Consider the following 14142-nt stretch of genomic DNA (forward strand, 5'->3'; position numbering starts at 1 on the left):
TAGTGCTGAAGTCTATTAACTTCTTGAATTCATTGAGCTTCTGATAGCTGTTTCTTTTTTTTTAAAAAAAAGGCTGCATTTTGCTTTTCAGCACTTCTCCACGTGATGCAAGGCAAGCGACAGCATCAGCTTTCTGTGGAAATCCGGTCTTGTCCTCTCCTGACATCTTTATGGCATGCAAAATAGATGGTGTGGCCAGCCAGAGAGCTGAGGGATGCACCGTGAGTGTAAACTCCTTTTATTAATGAGGATTAAGGTGGAAACCAAGTGCTGGTTATGTGGGTTTCACCCTTCCACCTGAATTTCTAGGGACTTCCCCAAAGCTTTGCTGGTTGCTAGAAGCTGCTCAGCACCCAGCACCATCCTTGCGCCCTGCAAGCTTCATTCTTTCCTCCTGCCATCCATTATCCCCTATCTGCATGGCTGCCTTCATGCTTTGCATCCCAGCGCCATTTCCATGAGAGTAAAATTAGCAGCTTGAGTAATTACGAATAAGTCGTGTGAGACAAAGAAGCCTTGAGGCTGATTGTAGGAAGCTGAAGTGTCTGGCGTTGCAAATCTCCTCCACACACTGAAGGGCAGCACAAAATCACTTTTTTTTCTGAGTCTCCTGGAACTACCAAGGTATTTAGGAACCCAAATCCCACTGCCAAGGGTGGGGGCACAGGAGGATTGATGTTTAAGTGCTCAAGGCACCCAGGCCATGGTTTGGGGTCTGATCTTCCTCTCCATCGATGAGCACGGCGAGCTGTCTTCATCCTGATGCTGTGATGCCAAAAATCACCGAGGGATTACCAAAAGCAGGGGGCCAGACTCGTGCCCTGCTCATCGCTGAAGGCTGGGGATGCCTCAAGCTGCACCTGATTAAAAGAAGAAACCCAAAGGTCTGTGCTCTGCCTGGTTTCCAGACGTGAAGCTTGTACCAGGCACATGTGATGAGGAAAGCGGGTGCTGCCGAGCTGAGTCCAGGACAACAGCTGTTACTAGTAAAAAATAATGATGGCTTTTACTGGGAAAAAACTGCTCACTGACAGCAGAAAAAGAGTTTTACTTGAGTCAAAACTGCAGGTTCTGTCTCGTAATGGCCACATGAAAAAAAAAAACAACAAATCTTAAAAAGACAGCCTATAGAAAATTACTGTCATCTCCAAGGCTTGATGAAAATGAAGGAATCTATTTTTTTTTTTTTTGCATGTGTTTGCACACACATTAGCGTAAGAGTAAATAAGTTTTAGTTTAAGAAGTGTTTAAATATATCCTAAGGAAGTTAGGCTTAGGCTGCCAAAGGGTACCAGTGCTAACCCCATACTTGTGCCGGGGGGAACCTCTGTGCTAAAACCCCTCTGTAACGAATCTGTTCTGTTTTTTTGTTGTTTTTAATAGGGAAAACTGGAGAGAGATCACATCAGGACACGCGCTGGCCCATGTGGAGCAATGGCCAGGGGCAACGGCAGAGCCAGGCTGCTCCGAGCACGTGGCCGAGCACCATCCTGCAATGGCAGCCAAAGGTGCGGCCTCGGGAGTTTGAGTTATTTATTTTTATTTTTTTTTTTCCACGCCGTAAAAAGGCTGAAGGGCTTCTCCTATCGTTTATGCGTGGAAAAGGTCTGGCTCTGAAGCTGTGCACTAGAAAACCGATGACTTTCCCAGCTTTTCCAGCTAGCTGGTTTTGAGCGTTACTCCCCCCAAAGAGTGGCACGAGACGACACGTTTCAAAAGCGTGCTTCTTCCTGCGCCACGAGACCTGTTTGAATTTCGTTTTCCACCTCAGGATGATCTCCCAGGCCCTCCAAGTTTTTCTCTTACCATCCTGCACCGTTTGGAGCCGTTTGCTCGGCCAGGATCCCTCTTTTAATCCAGCTGTCGTAGTTCCTCGGGATTTCAGTCTGCCTGGCCGGCTGTGACATGCAGGCGAAAAGCTTTGTTTGGCAGAGGTGCTGAGCAGCTTCTTGGCAAGCACAGCTTACTGTACACAGAGACACAGGGAAGGAGAAATCTCCCTTTGTCTTTGCTCTGATTCAGCCTTCCTTCAGACCATGCTGCTGCTGGTTTATGTGAGTTTGCTTAAGGATTCACTTCACAGCATCTAATTCACTCATTTTTGCAAACTTTCACAGGTTTGCATCCTAAAAAAAGAGGTTTAAAACCTTTATATGAGTTTTTTGTTGTTGTTCTTGCTAAGAAAGTGAAGAGAATCACCGTCTCTACCCCTGCTGCTTCACTTGCAGAAGATATCACAGGGCAGGGAGTTCCCCAGGTGCATGAAATCCCTGCTGATGCCTTTGACTTGCTTTTCTTCGTTATTAATCACTCCGGATTGTGCTAGCCTCAGCACCAGGTTCATACCAACATCTCCTCGTATGCTTCGGGTCCCTAACAAGCAGTCGTTTGTCTGCTCTGAGTCCTTTTGGTAAATTTTACATTGTTTTCCCTGCAAAGATAATTTTACGAAGAGTTGCAGCGTTGCGCGCACGGAAAGGTCATGGGAACCTCTCGCTAAGATTAGCCCAACTTCTTCTTATCAATGGCTTTAAGTGGTGTTAGCATTTTAAAAGGAGTACTGTGTGAGCATTAAAAGCCATTTTTTTTTTTCTTTCCCAAGTACACGTTGAAAAGCACTTTTATCCCATGGCTAGGGCTGGGCGCTAAATGGAGCCCTATCACCATGGGCTGATGTTTTCTATTCAGAGCTCCACAGAGAATGCTTTGTTCGAAGGAGAGCCGAGCTGCAGAGGTTGGAAGAATTTCATAAGCATAAAGTTATGGCAAGGTGTCTACCAGGAGCTGTTGGGGTGGAAGGGAAACCCTACAACACAGGCTGCTAAGGAAACGAGCTGTAAGAACGGAGGAAAAAAACTCTAAATTAAGGTGTCGTTGCCCTTCCCTTTGCTCAGTTTGTCAATACCAGGGTAGAAAACGTCGTGTTGCACGTACAGGGAATCACGTCCTGAATTTCTGAAAGGATTTACTGCTGAGCCCTCCAGCACGGAGCATCCTGCTCCGACACGGACATCGTGGCAGTGATGCTGTAGGGACACAGCCGCGTGTTTTTCTCAAAGCTGGGAGCTGAGCCTCTCACCAGAATGGATTTGATTTTGTAAACAGCTGCTTTTCTTTTTCTTTTTTTTTTTTAGAATGTGTTGTCCTTATGGAGAGATGGATTTGTGCTGGGACCTGCTGCCCCGATGTGCTGCATCCCCTACAAACCCCGTGGGCATCCTTGGCACGGAGACTCCCTTCTGACCGACCCGAGCCCCGCGGAGTTCCAGCTAAGTGCCTTTCTACGGATATTGTGGGCTAAGTGCTTTGCTCGGAGGCTTTTCTGTTCCCCCAAGGGCTTCATTGGCATGCCCAGGCCACAGGCTGTTCTCACACTTGCCCAGCTCTCAGAAAGAGGAGGAATAAACTCGGAGAGACACTGCAGGGGGATTAAAGCACCGGGTGATTTCTGAGAACTCCCCTCTGCAGCGATGACAAATAACCCGACACAACTGGAGAGGGACAAAGCTGTCCCCTGAGTAGGATCAGGGCTGGCTAGCACAGCAGGAAGAGCTCGATGGGATTCTTTGAGGTTTTTTTCTCTGAAAAAGAACAGGCCATGCCTCAGAGAGTCCTTACCAAGTGGTGCTCCCCTCTGAAACCTGGTTCACTCTGCCAAAGGCCTCTCCAACCAAGGAAAAGTTATCCAGTTCCTCTTTTTTTCCCCCCATTATTCACAGTCTGTTCTATTTGGCTATTTTTTTTGTAATTTGCCATTGAGGTAGGCACCGTCTGGAGCCGAAGACATCCAAAAATGCAAATCTATCATCTCCCATGACTCTTCTCCCGTGCGAGTAATCGAGTGCTTTGCCAAAAGGCACTTCGCTCTTAGACACCAACCCTAACTGCAGTTTTCCACGCAGCTCGGTGAAACTGGGATTCATCTGAATACTTTTGGCTGGCCGAGGTATCCCCGTCATCCCCTGCCATCGCCCTGCCCTCTCTGCTAGCTGCTGCCCTGCCAATGCTAATATTACCCGCAGATTTTATCGGCGGCCTCGCGTAGGCATATTTCGGGATCGCTGATCAAAAAGGGCAATTAGCACCGCGATATTTCTCGCCTCACGAAAATTATCGGAGCTGATTGCAAAATTCTTCAGATTCCACAGGCATGAAAGCTTTTCTTTAAAAGGAAAGGAGAGGTGATGCTGCACGAAGGAAATGCTCTGCGGTTGGAAATGTTTGCCCTTTTCGCCCACCCTGATGCTTACAGGTCCATTCCCTCACATCGTAGCACCTGGGGGATTTCTGTAGAGGAAGGTGAGGAGGTTTTGGTCGTGCTGTTAGAGTTTTTGTCTTTTTTTTTCTAATTTTTACTGGGGGTGGGGAGGTGGAGAACATGCCAGCCTCTGGAAACGCTGCTCCTCAACAGGATTAGCCAAACTCCTGCTGCAACACAAATACAAAAGCCCTGGGAAATTCAAGGTTGGGTAGACCTGAGGTCCTCCCTGCTCCCAAATTAAAATAGTCCAGGCAACAACGCTGACACTGCTTATCTTCCAACACTTTTCTGCTCCACCACCCCGAAACGTGTGTGTGAGGCTCCTGCAGCCACCTGGGTGCTCTCTCCGGGGCTGTGCTGCCAGCAGAATATTTTCTGCCTCAGGAGTTTGGTGTTGACAGTGTTATATCTTTTGGCGGAGGCTGCTAACGACTTAAACCGGAGCAAGTGTTGTATTTATTTTTAATATCCATCCTCAATGAAGCCATTGTCGGGTATGTGACTGCTCCAAACGCGCAGCCTGAGCTTCGCTTTTAATTAACTCCAGGCAACGAAGTTAGGAAAGGATTTGCAACGTGAGTGTCTGTGGCAAAAACATGCTCCACAACAGAGTGGATGTAGAATAGTATTCTGCAGGGCTTATTTTTTTTTTTCCACACAAATTTGTCTGCCTTATCAGGGAGCCTAATTATAGCCCTGGAACTGATCAGGAGCATTTGTCATCAGTATTTCTTTAATAAATACCAATGCGATAAATAGATGTAGTTTCTACGCAACACCTGATCCAGCAGAAGCCATGTGGAAGCGATGAGCAATCTGATTTTGTCTCCAGCTTTTCCACAGTTCCTCTCTGAGACCAGTGGGATGACGAGGTCTTTCCTGCGGCTTATGGGATCACTGGATGAGACGAACTGGAGCTGTCTGTAAGAAGGGTAAGGCGCAGACATTATTTGATTTGTTCTTCTCAGGAAGAACATTTTGCTGATGTTCTGCTGGCTTTTCTTTGCCTGTCTGGAGTGGACATGGGGGCTGTAGTAAAATTAAGGGAACGTTATGATTATGCCAAAGCTTTTTCCACTGGAAATGGTGGCAAATTGACAGCTTTTGGTCAAGAAGCCAACATTATAAATCAATGGTCATACTTTGTGTGTTGACTGTATCATTGGACCCTCGGACAGCCTCACCTGAGCATCTTCTTGCACTGGAGGAAGGCACAGAGAGCGGGTAGGAAGCATCAAACCCCGGTGGGCAGGAGCAGGCCAGCTGATGGGAACAGCACCACGGGGACTTTGGGAGCTGCAAGTCCCAACAAACACTGCAGCACCGGCAACAATTCCGCTTTTGTTGAGGGACATGCGAGTCTGTTTGTTTGGGCACGGGCTGTGGCCCTTTGTGTTAACAATACAAGCTTTTGTTTCAGCACAGCTTTTGAAGTCAGAAGGCAGCATTGGTCCAGGTTCTAAAGCCAATTTGCTTTAAATGAGGCTTAAAGGAGCAAATGGGGCCCTTGAAGCTCCTGTGCAGCCCTACGCTGTTGGTAACACCGTTGAAGGTAACGTTGAACAGTAACACAGCTGCCCATGGCTTGTGCTTGTTGTCAGCAGCTGAATCTCTCCAGAAAAGGAGAATTTCAGTGGATATCAAGTCTGAATGTCCAAGCAATAATCCCCTGCAGCCTGGTCGTGCACCCCTCAGAGACGAGGTCCAAGCTTCTGCACTGGTGTGTCTTCCCTGAATGCCCCTGTGATGAACCCAGGACTTGGTTTCAGCCCTGAGGAGCCTAAAAAACACCAAACGGCCATCAGTGTTCAAGGTTTTAAGGATTTGTTAGGTGAGAAGTGTTTGGAGGTATCCAGATATCCCATCCCTGAATGCCCTGGGGACTCCCAGGGTGAGGTGGAACAGATCTGTGAAGGCATCGGAGCACTTCTGCAACGCGCCCTCCCTTTGGGTTTCATCTGGGAGCCAAAGCAGGGGACTTCCAAGCTCCAAGAAGCACGTTCCTGAGCTAAAATGAAGCTTGGATGTGGACAGAGGACCAAGCTTCAGATGCAGGCAGGTTAAAAGAGGGTTTCCTGGCTGCTCCTGCTCCCAGGTACTTGTGCCAACGTCCTCAGCTCTGCCGCACGGGTGGTTAAGCTCCCACGGAGCAGCTGCTCAACAGCTGCAGCTTACTCATCCCATATGAAAGAAACCCCCAAATCTCTGTGAAATTTCCAGGGGTTTAACAGCTGCTGCCTGAGCCAGGCTGTCTGTGCCATGTACACGGGGACGCTGTTGGGGGGAAGAGGCAGGCCAGACAGCTGGGAGCTGTCACTTCCACAGCCGCTTACTTTTTCATCTGCCTTTACTCACGTCAGAGCCTTCTGAGTGCAAATTGGAGAGCGGAGAGGGCCTTTGGATTGCTTTTCCTCCCCTTTTCTCACCCCAGTCCCGCGATCGCGGTGCGTCGTGGGAGCCAAAGCCTGTCACCAAAGGATTTATTTCGGGGGAGGCTTGTCGGTGGGTTTCATCTCGACTAACTTCTAGACATCCAAGCATCTCAAAAGCTCGTTATTGGGAATGCAGAGGAGCACGGTCCAGCAAAAGTGCCATTCAGCTGAATGGGGTGGCAATTTTAGGAGCAGACAATTTGTTTTCTGAAGACTCTCAAATTCCTTTTTTTTTTTTTTAATTTCGGCTGCAGCTGGGACAGACCCCGGGATGTGCTGGATCTTCTGGGAAGGCCGAGGTGTCCTGCAGAGACGAGAAACTCTTGAGGGAGGAGAGCCACTAAAAATCAGGAAATTGGTTGTATACTTTGAAAAACCCACGCGGAGCCATTTGCCAGAGGTTCTGGAGGGTGTTTAAAATATCCCCACATTAACAGGCTGTGGTGTGACCGACTGGCCAGCCGTGTTTGCCTGGGGAGAGGAAAGGTTTTATGCCCAGGACGTAGCGGGGAAAAGTCTGGGTCACCGGCAGGGTTTCGTTTACCTCAGTCAATAATGAAGTGGAGGATAAAATCTGTGGTATTGCTGGGATTTCACCTAAAAATGCCTTGTGCAAAGACTTACTTTTATTTCCTGGCGTTTTGCATTCTCTCTGCATTTAGAAAAATAAAACGAGTCATTAATCCTTAATCAAAACCAGTTCTTAATTCTCCTTTTTAATGAAATTGTGTTTCTGCTACGAATCCCTTCTTTGTTCTCAAATGTTATTTCAGGTTAACCAGGAAACGAGGCGTTTTTCAGCTGTGGGAAGCAGAGGTGCTGGATGTGGTGATGCTGCAAAATTGAAGACACGCGCTGAGGTCTTGTCGTCTTGGCACTGGGTTTTGATTGGCATTTCCCTGCTTCATTTCTTGCTAAATGAGCCTCCTGTAGCAGATCATCGGTCTCTGTTCAGGTAACAAGAGGAATCACACCTTCTGGGAAGAATTTGCCCTCCAGTGAGACAGTGGCAGGTCATTTATCTCTTTCTTTCGGTTGCTCTGATTGAAATTGTAACTCAAGATGTGGTTTAAACAAGATCAAAATGCATGAGTCCCAAAAATCCTTGGCCACGTGGAATCTTGTTCCTTTATCCCAGCCCTTCCTGCAGGTCTAATGGCTCCGAAGAGGTGGGATATGAGGAAAGGGGAGAGGCAGAGAGGTAGAAGGAAGACCTTGAGCTGAAGCTGTCATGCTAGGAAGGCCCCCATAACCTTTGTGGCTTCCCCAGCAGCCTGAACACAGCGTTGGTAACCCTCTAAAAGCTCCACAAACAACACCAACTGGGATTGCTCTTTGCATCCATGAGCTGTGGGATGTGGGACTTGTGTTTGAGGATGGCTGGAGGTACCCAGACCGGTGGGAGCTGGGCTGGCCCCCAGAAACTCTTGGGATGAGGCTGTTGGTGTGCTTCTGTGGAAGGCCCAGCAGCAAACAGGGCTGATCCTGCTTGGCTATAGGGGATTTGGCACCCCCAAACCCTCTCCTTGGCACAAAGAATAGAAATAAAAATGCCCCATGTTGTCCCCGTGGCACGACCACCCTCACCGGGGGGACAGGACACACCATCTCCTGGATGGTCCCGTTTGGGGACACGGCTGTGATGCCACCAGGGGTAAAAGGGGACGAGGCAAGGTGACAGCATCACTTTTGTCCCTGTTACTGGGTTGGTCCCACTCTGGAGCAGGGGCTGGAGTCCAGAAAATGCAAAGCAGGACCCGTCAGCGCGGGCCGGGCGAAGGTTTATTTTTTTGTTGTCTTGTTTCAAGCAGCCCCTGCGAGCAACTGGTGTGTGCGAGGGGGTGGCAAAGGAGGGGGGGGTTGCCATGGCAAAAGGGGATTTGCAGGGAATGAATAGCTTGCTTTTTCTCCCCCGAAATGAATGGGTTGCTAAGACCTCCCCGCACATGAGGACTTGTAGGTGCTAGGTTTGGTGGCAGAAACCGCGCACAATATCCTCCCCCCCACCCCCTCCAGCTTTACGTTTTACACAGGCCTCTTAATACAACTCAATCTTATTACACACACACAAAAAAAAAAGTGATCTGGAGTGCAGATTGAGACGGACAAAATGCTCCCAGTGGGATCTATCTGTGCCTCTTCCCCAGTCCCCTCCAACGACAGGGATTAGCGGCGATGTTTGCACTGACTGTAACTAGGACATAAAGACCATGCTTCATTTCTTCCCATTCAGCTAATTCTTTACATTGCAGACACTACAGGAGCCATTTATGGTTGTGTTTTTTGTTTTTTTTTTGCCTTTGTGAAAGTGGGTTGGGGTGGGAGGGGGAGGTGGGGGGGAGAAATCTACTGAGGACACTGTTGGCGTCGCCAAAGAAAAGCATCCTTTCAGGCGTCAGCCCCCAGCCCTCCTCTGCTGGGGATAAAAGAAGCCGCATCTCATGCCATGCCATTTGCAGGCAGTGCTGCTTCAGGACAAGGACCGTGATGCATTTGCAGAGCAACTTTTAAGACAGAAAGTGGTTTAGGATGGTCGGTTTGACTTCCCAGATCAAGGGCCGTGGCTGTATCGGCACAGGGGAGGGCTCGCTCTCACTGTTGACCCATACCCTAGAAAAAAAAAGCACAATACGGCATCAAATTTAGGTTTTTATTTTTATTTATCTTTTCTGGGAGACTTTGGGGAGTCGGGACGTGACAACGTGGGAAGGGTTTGGCCAAGACCCCAGGGAAAATAGTTTTGCCAGCCACGTTCTCACTCGTACGTGCCAATTGACAGCGCTCGTGTTTTCCTCACAGTTGGAAGAAAACTTCTCCGGCGGCCCCAAAAACACTTGTGGGACAAGATTTGTGTATAGACGCTGGAAGCTAACTTGGTTCTGAGCAGATTTGTGCCATGACCTTGGCTTGTCTTGGGAGGGTGAGCGAGGCAACGTCAGCCGGAGCATCTCCGGGGGCATGGGATGGGAGAAGGGACAGCAATAATATGGCCAAAACGCCTCCTGGCTGACCCAGGGGTAGGCTTTATCTGCTCCAGAACTGTGCATCGATCTTGCCTCCGCAGACAAGTTGTGCTGACTCACTGCGGGTTCGGGAGAGGTTACGGGGTGAAATTGAGGCTTGTGAGATTGAAGGAAGGGCTCATAAATCTTTGTGGGTTGGAGGGCAGGCAGGGCTTTGTGTCACAGGCAGTGCTGGGACATGGTGACCCTCTCTGCCTCCTGGCTGAAGGCAAATCCTGTACAAGGAAAAGCTACAGAGCAAACCACGGAGCTTCAAAACACGCATTGTGCTGGTTTATTTCCTTATTTAATTGCAAACTTTCAGTCTGGGAGAGGAGAGTTGTGTGGTGTGGACACACCTCTTGTCATCATGGCTTGAAATTCGGTCCTTAGAGTTACGGAGCGTAATCCACCCAAGGATTAACCTGGATTTGTGCAGACAGGAGAGGAAAACTGACCTCAAATTGCCCCGTGCATCTTGGGTGACCCCAGCTAATGTGCCCCAAATGTGCGTGATATTGCATCTACGACGTCTCACCTCCGTTCTTGTCAGTAGGAGAGAGAAGAGATGAACCTGAGCCGTCCCGCGGGGAAATACAGCCTGGGCAAGGAGTTGACCACATGCTTTGTAGCGTGATCCTGGACGTGCTTGAAGTGGAGGATGAAGCCTGAGTACGTTTCTCTGCAGCACGGCGAAATATCCTCGGAATGGGCAAGACCTGGTATGCGCTGCGTGGTTCTGGGCTCCTTCCAGCGAAGGGAAAGTATGAAAGGTACCTCGGAAAAAGCCATGCTCATCCCGACAGATTCACCTGACTTTAATAAATAAGAACAGAGGAAGTCTGCTGTCGGATTCGGAGCTGTGTGTTGGCTCACCCCTCGCAGTCCTGTGCTGGGATTTATATCTCTAAACCTAAAGGATCAGGGATGAGAGGTGCATTTTGTTTCCACGGGATTGCCGTTGACTCAACTTCACGTTTTCATTTGAAGTCTGAAACAAAGATGGTTTTAGTTCATTGCTGTCTAGCGTGAGTGATGCTCTGCCCTTGCAAAAATGTAACATCCTTGTAAAATTTGGTGGTTTTCTGCTTTATCATCTTCCTGGTCAATCCGTGCAAGGAAAGAGATCAAACATCTGTGCTTCTCCAGAACGGAAACCAGTCATATTTGAATGAATTCAAAGTGAGGTCAGCACGTACGTATTGCCATCTGTGTCATCTTTACCTTGCCGATAGGAGAATTAGAAGGGATGATAGATGTAGGATGGAAAAAATAAATGCAACTGTGGCATAACTGCATTTCCCAAACTGGAAACACTGATGTCACTCTCATCCCATGTATTTTTGGGAAGTTGGTATTTTACACGTGCCAGGAAAATCATTCATATCCTACCTCTACTGGATACGTTTCAACAATGTGCTTAAGTTTATTGTTTGCAGTGTAACTTAACCTAATTCCTGTGCTCTTTGTGTTGTCTTTATAGCTAAAACCACGGTAAGAGTGGCCTGATTTGCATGCTTTGATATTAGGAAATGTTCTGAACTGCCAAGATGGGTCTTCAAAGAAGACCCAAGATGGCTCTTCAAAGGCAGGTTGGAGATCAAAACCCCTTTTAGACTTTCTGTTGTGAAAGCAGCCAGCATCGCACCACGTTACGTCGTGGAAAACATTGTAGGACACGAGGGAACCTTTTCAGTGACTGCTGTCATCACGAGACATCGTATAGATGGAGCTGAAGGTGACTTTAGGTCTTGTTGTGTCTTTGGCCAGATGGATGGACTCCATCCTACCCTATTTTCAATTTTTCAGTGGCCATATCTCTATTTTATTTTTTTTTTTATTAGTGAAAATTGCTTAATAATGCCAGGAAGCCAGCTAACAGTTGGCTCCAGGTGGATTACCTCAGTTATCAATTAACCCTAAGGGGTGAGTCAGAGCTTTCACTTTCATCTAGAAGCTCCGTTTCCTCATCACCCAATTTATGCAACGGTGCAGCTGCCGTGGGTACCTGCGAGAACTTGGCCAGAGGAGGAAACGCACAGACAATTAATTGCTCCATCACCAACTGCTGAAACTCTCGTAACTAATACAAACCAGGACATTCTCAGCAGCCCATAAATCATCGCTGCTTCCCACATCCAGTGTCTTATCTCAGCGTAAAGCAGCTTTCCACTCCCTAGTGTAGTTTGTCTGCAGGTTTCCTTTGTCTCTGAGAACATCTTCGGAATTAGCACCAAAAGATGCAGCTCACCTGCAAGGGGGAGTGCTGGTAGGTTGTTTCTGAGCAGATCTGTGATTAATTACTAAATTGTTCCAAGTGAGAAGAGTTTCTCAGGAGGGAAAATGCTCCTTTGTTTCAGAAATCCGAAAGCAACCAAAAAACTCTGAAAAAAATAAAAAAACCACTGAAGATGTGACATGACAAGTGAAGCTCATCACACATCTCTGGATGTAGGAACACCACTGGGCTCACCAAGCTCAGCGCAATGTGTTCGGCTGTCGTTTCAGCTCAGGTATCGAGGTGGAAAATGGGAAGTAAAGATAACCCCGTAGTAAAACCACCACCCAAGTTCAACAATTTCACATTGATTCCTGCATGGGTGGTGGCCCTGGCCACAAGGACAAGTGCTCTTAGTGCTAACAGAGAGTGCAATCACACCTGATGCTAATTAACCCATCAGCTGGGAGGGTTAATGAGTGAGGTTGTCCCCCTTCAATGTTGTGATGGGTTGGATAATGGGGTTAGAGTAGTAGGGGAGCAGCAGGAGGCTGGGTGATGGAGAAGCAGGATCTTCAAGCCGTGTAATTGCTTAGAAGTTGGTCTTTTGCCTTTACTTCTAGATGAAATATCTAATTTTGGAGGAAAAAAAAATAAATAAGGTAGGTGTTGGAGATGTAGAGAGGAGAAGAAGCTGTTTGGGTGTCTGCTCATTTGGTTCTGGTGGGATTTTGCTGTTTCTTCCATAAAAAGAGGAATATAGAGGCGTTGTATTTTTTTTCCTCTTTGGAGACTGACTGAAGAATGTTATACTCATAAATGAGCAAAGGGATTTTCCTTTTTTGGGGATATTACTCTGTGCAGTTACTAAACTGGCTTGAGAAATGTTTTCTGTCTAAAGGCGTTCAATGAAACTGTTGGAGCACTGATGGAATTCGGAAGAACAACATTTAGGAAACAAGTTACTGTGAATTATTCACTTATTTATTTTCTTAATGCTTGTCTACCTATTCTAACAGTGTCTTTTTTTCTTCGTTTGCTTTGCTTTATGCATCTATACGTTACTCCCAGAGAACATATGATTTCCTTGGATGGAAATAAGGAAGGAATACTTAAATTATTAATTTTAAACAAATGTTGGGGGAAGTGATTTTTTTTATTACTCTAATGTGAATACTTCTAATCTTCAAACCTACGGTTCACGTCTCAAATTTTCCCTTTATCATTTAAAGTGATTCTTACTGTCGGTGTAAATGTATTTAGAATAAGCTTTGATTTTTCAAGTCAATTCATGAAAATATGTACGTGTGAGCCTCCAGCTATTGTTCATTTTAACTGCAATGTTAGTGGAATAATAATTTGATTTTTTTTTATTGAAATATATTTACAAAACCAGATTTATCTTCGCGCTGGGATAGGAACGAAGACAACAGATTCCAGAAGTTTTACAGAACTGAAGAGCTGAGGCTTTTTGAAGATAAAACATGAGCTCATTTCCTCGTTCAGGGTCCCAGGAGCACTGCACGTTACCAAATCTCTCAGTGTGCAGCGATCTGCATACGAACCATCCATCTCGGAGCATTTGGGGAGTTAAGGCACACCCTTGCGTGAAATCCTTTGCATGTTTTTCCTGTTTTGCAGCATTGTGTTATTAGATACAAATTCTATTTGCAGTATAGCAGTCTTTGATCTCTTCTTTATTGTGTAGGTGAGCGGTATCTCACCATCTCACTTTCCTGCTGAAGAAGGAAAGGATTTGGTACAAGTTAGTCATAGTTGCTAGATAGAGAGCTTAAGGAGTTGACTTGATGATCCTTGTGGATCCCTTCCAACTCAGGATATTCTATGATTCTTAAGGAAGTAATCAACCTATTACTTTTTTCTCTTTTTTTATTTTTTTTAATGCGGGAACAAACCTCTTCTTGAACTCATTTGCCTAGGTATCTTCTTGCATAGTGATTTTTATGTTGGGACAATCCCTCTGGAAATGCTCTCCTCCTTCTCCTGGTTGTAGACGAGATGCTTCCTATGGAGACAGCTAGAGCAAGGTGGAACGACGTTTCCCATCAGTGTCCTCTTCACAAAGGTGTTTGAGACCTGAAGCAGAACTTGAGGGTCCCATTTCAACGTGCAATACTTGCATAATAGTATAAGTACAGTGGTTGTTTAGATTTCTAATTTTCCTGATGAGATGCAAACCCAAAGTCCTTGTGTTTCCTGGAGGTCCCA

General features: G+C 46.8%; 2 long non-coding RNA genes across 3 annotated transcripts in view; one reads left to right on the plus strand and one right to left on the minus strand.

The window, feature by feature from the left end:
• LOC101791467 (uncharacterized) overlaps positions 1 to 14142 on the plus strand; it is a 43996-nt gene that overhangs the window by 6245 nt on the left and 23609 nt on the right. For both annotated transcript variants that reach the window (XR_011805963.1, XR_011805962.1), the window contains exons 5-9: positions 92 to 221; positions 1384 to 1508; positions 3135 to 4299; positions 5094 to 5193; positions 7467 to 7648. This is a non-coding gene — a long non-coding RNA (uncharacterized lncRNA). The remainder of the gene's footprint in view (positions 1 to 91; positions 222 to 1383; positions 1509 to 3134; positions 4300 to 5093; positions 5194 to 7466; positions 7649 to 14142) is intronic.
• On the minus strand, positions 9330 to 12233 carry LOC119714361 (uncharacterized). Its single transcript, XR_005261485.2, has 2 exons — positions 10234 to 12233; positions 9330 to 10120 (listed from the first exon to the last, which is right to left on the minus strand). It is a non-coding gene; the product is annotated as an uncharacterized lncRNA (long non-coding RNA).

Source organism: Anas platyrhynchos, chromosome Z, assembly GCF_047663525.1.
Source record: "Anas platyrhynchos isolate ZD024472 breed Pekin duck chromosome Z, IASCAAS_PekinDuck_T2T, whole genome shotgun sequence".
In the NCBI taxonomy this organism is placed as follows: domain Eukaryota; kingdom Metazoa; phylum Chordata; class Aves; order Anseriformes; family Anatidae; genus Anas; species Anas platyrhynchos.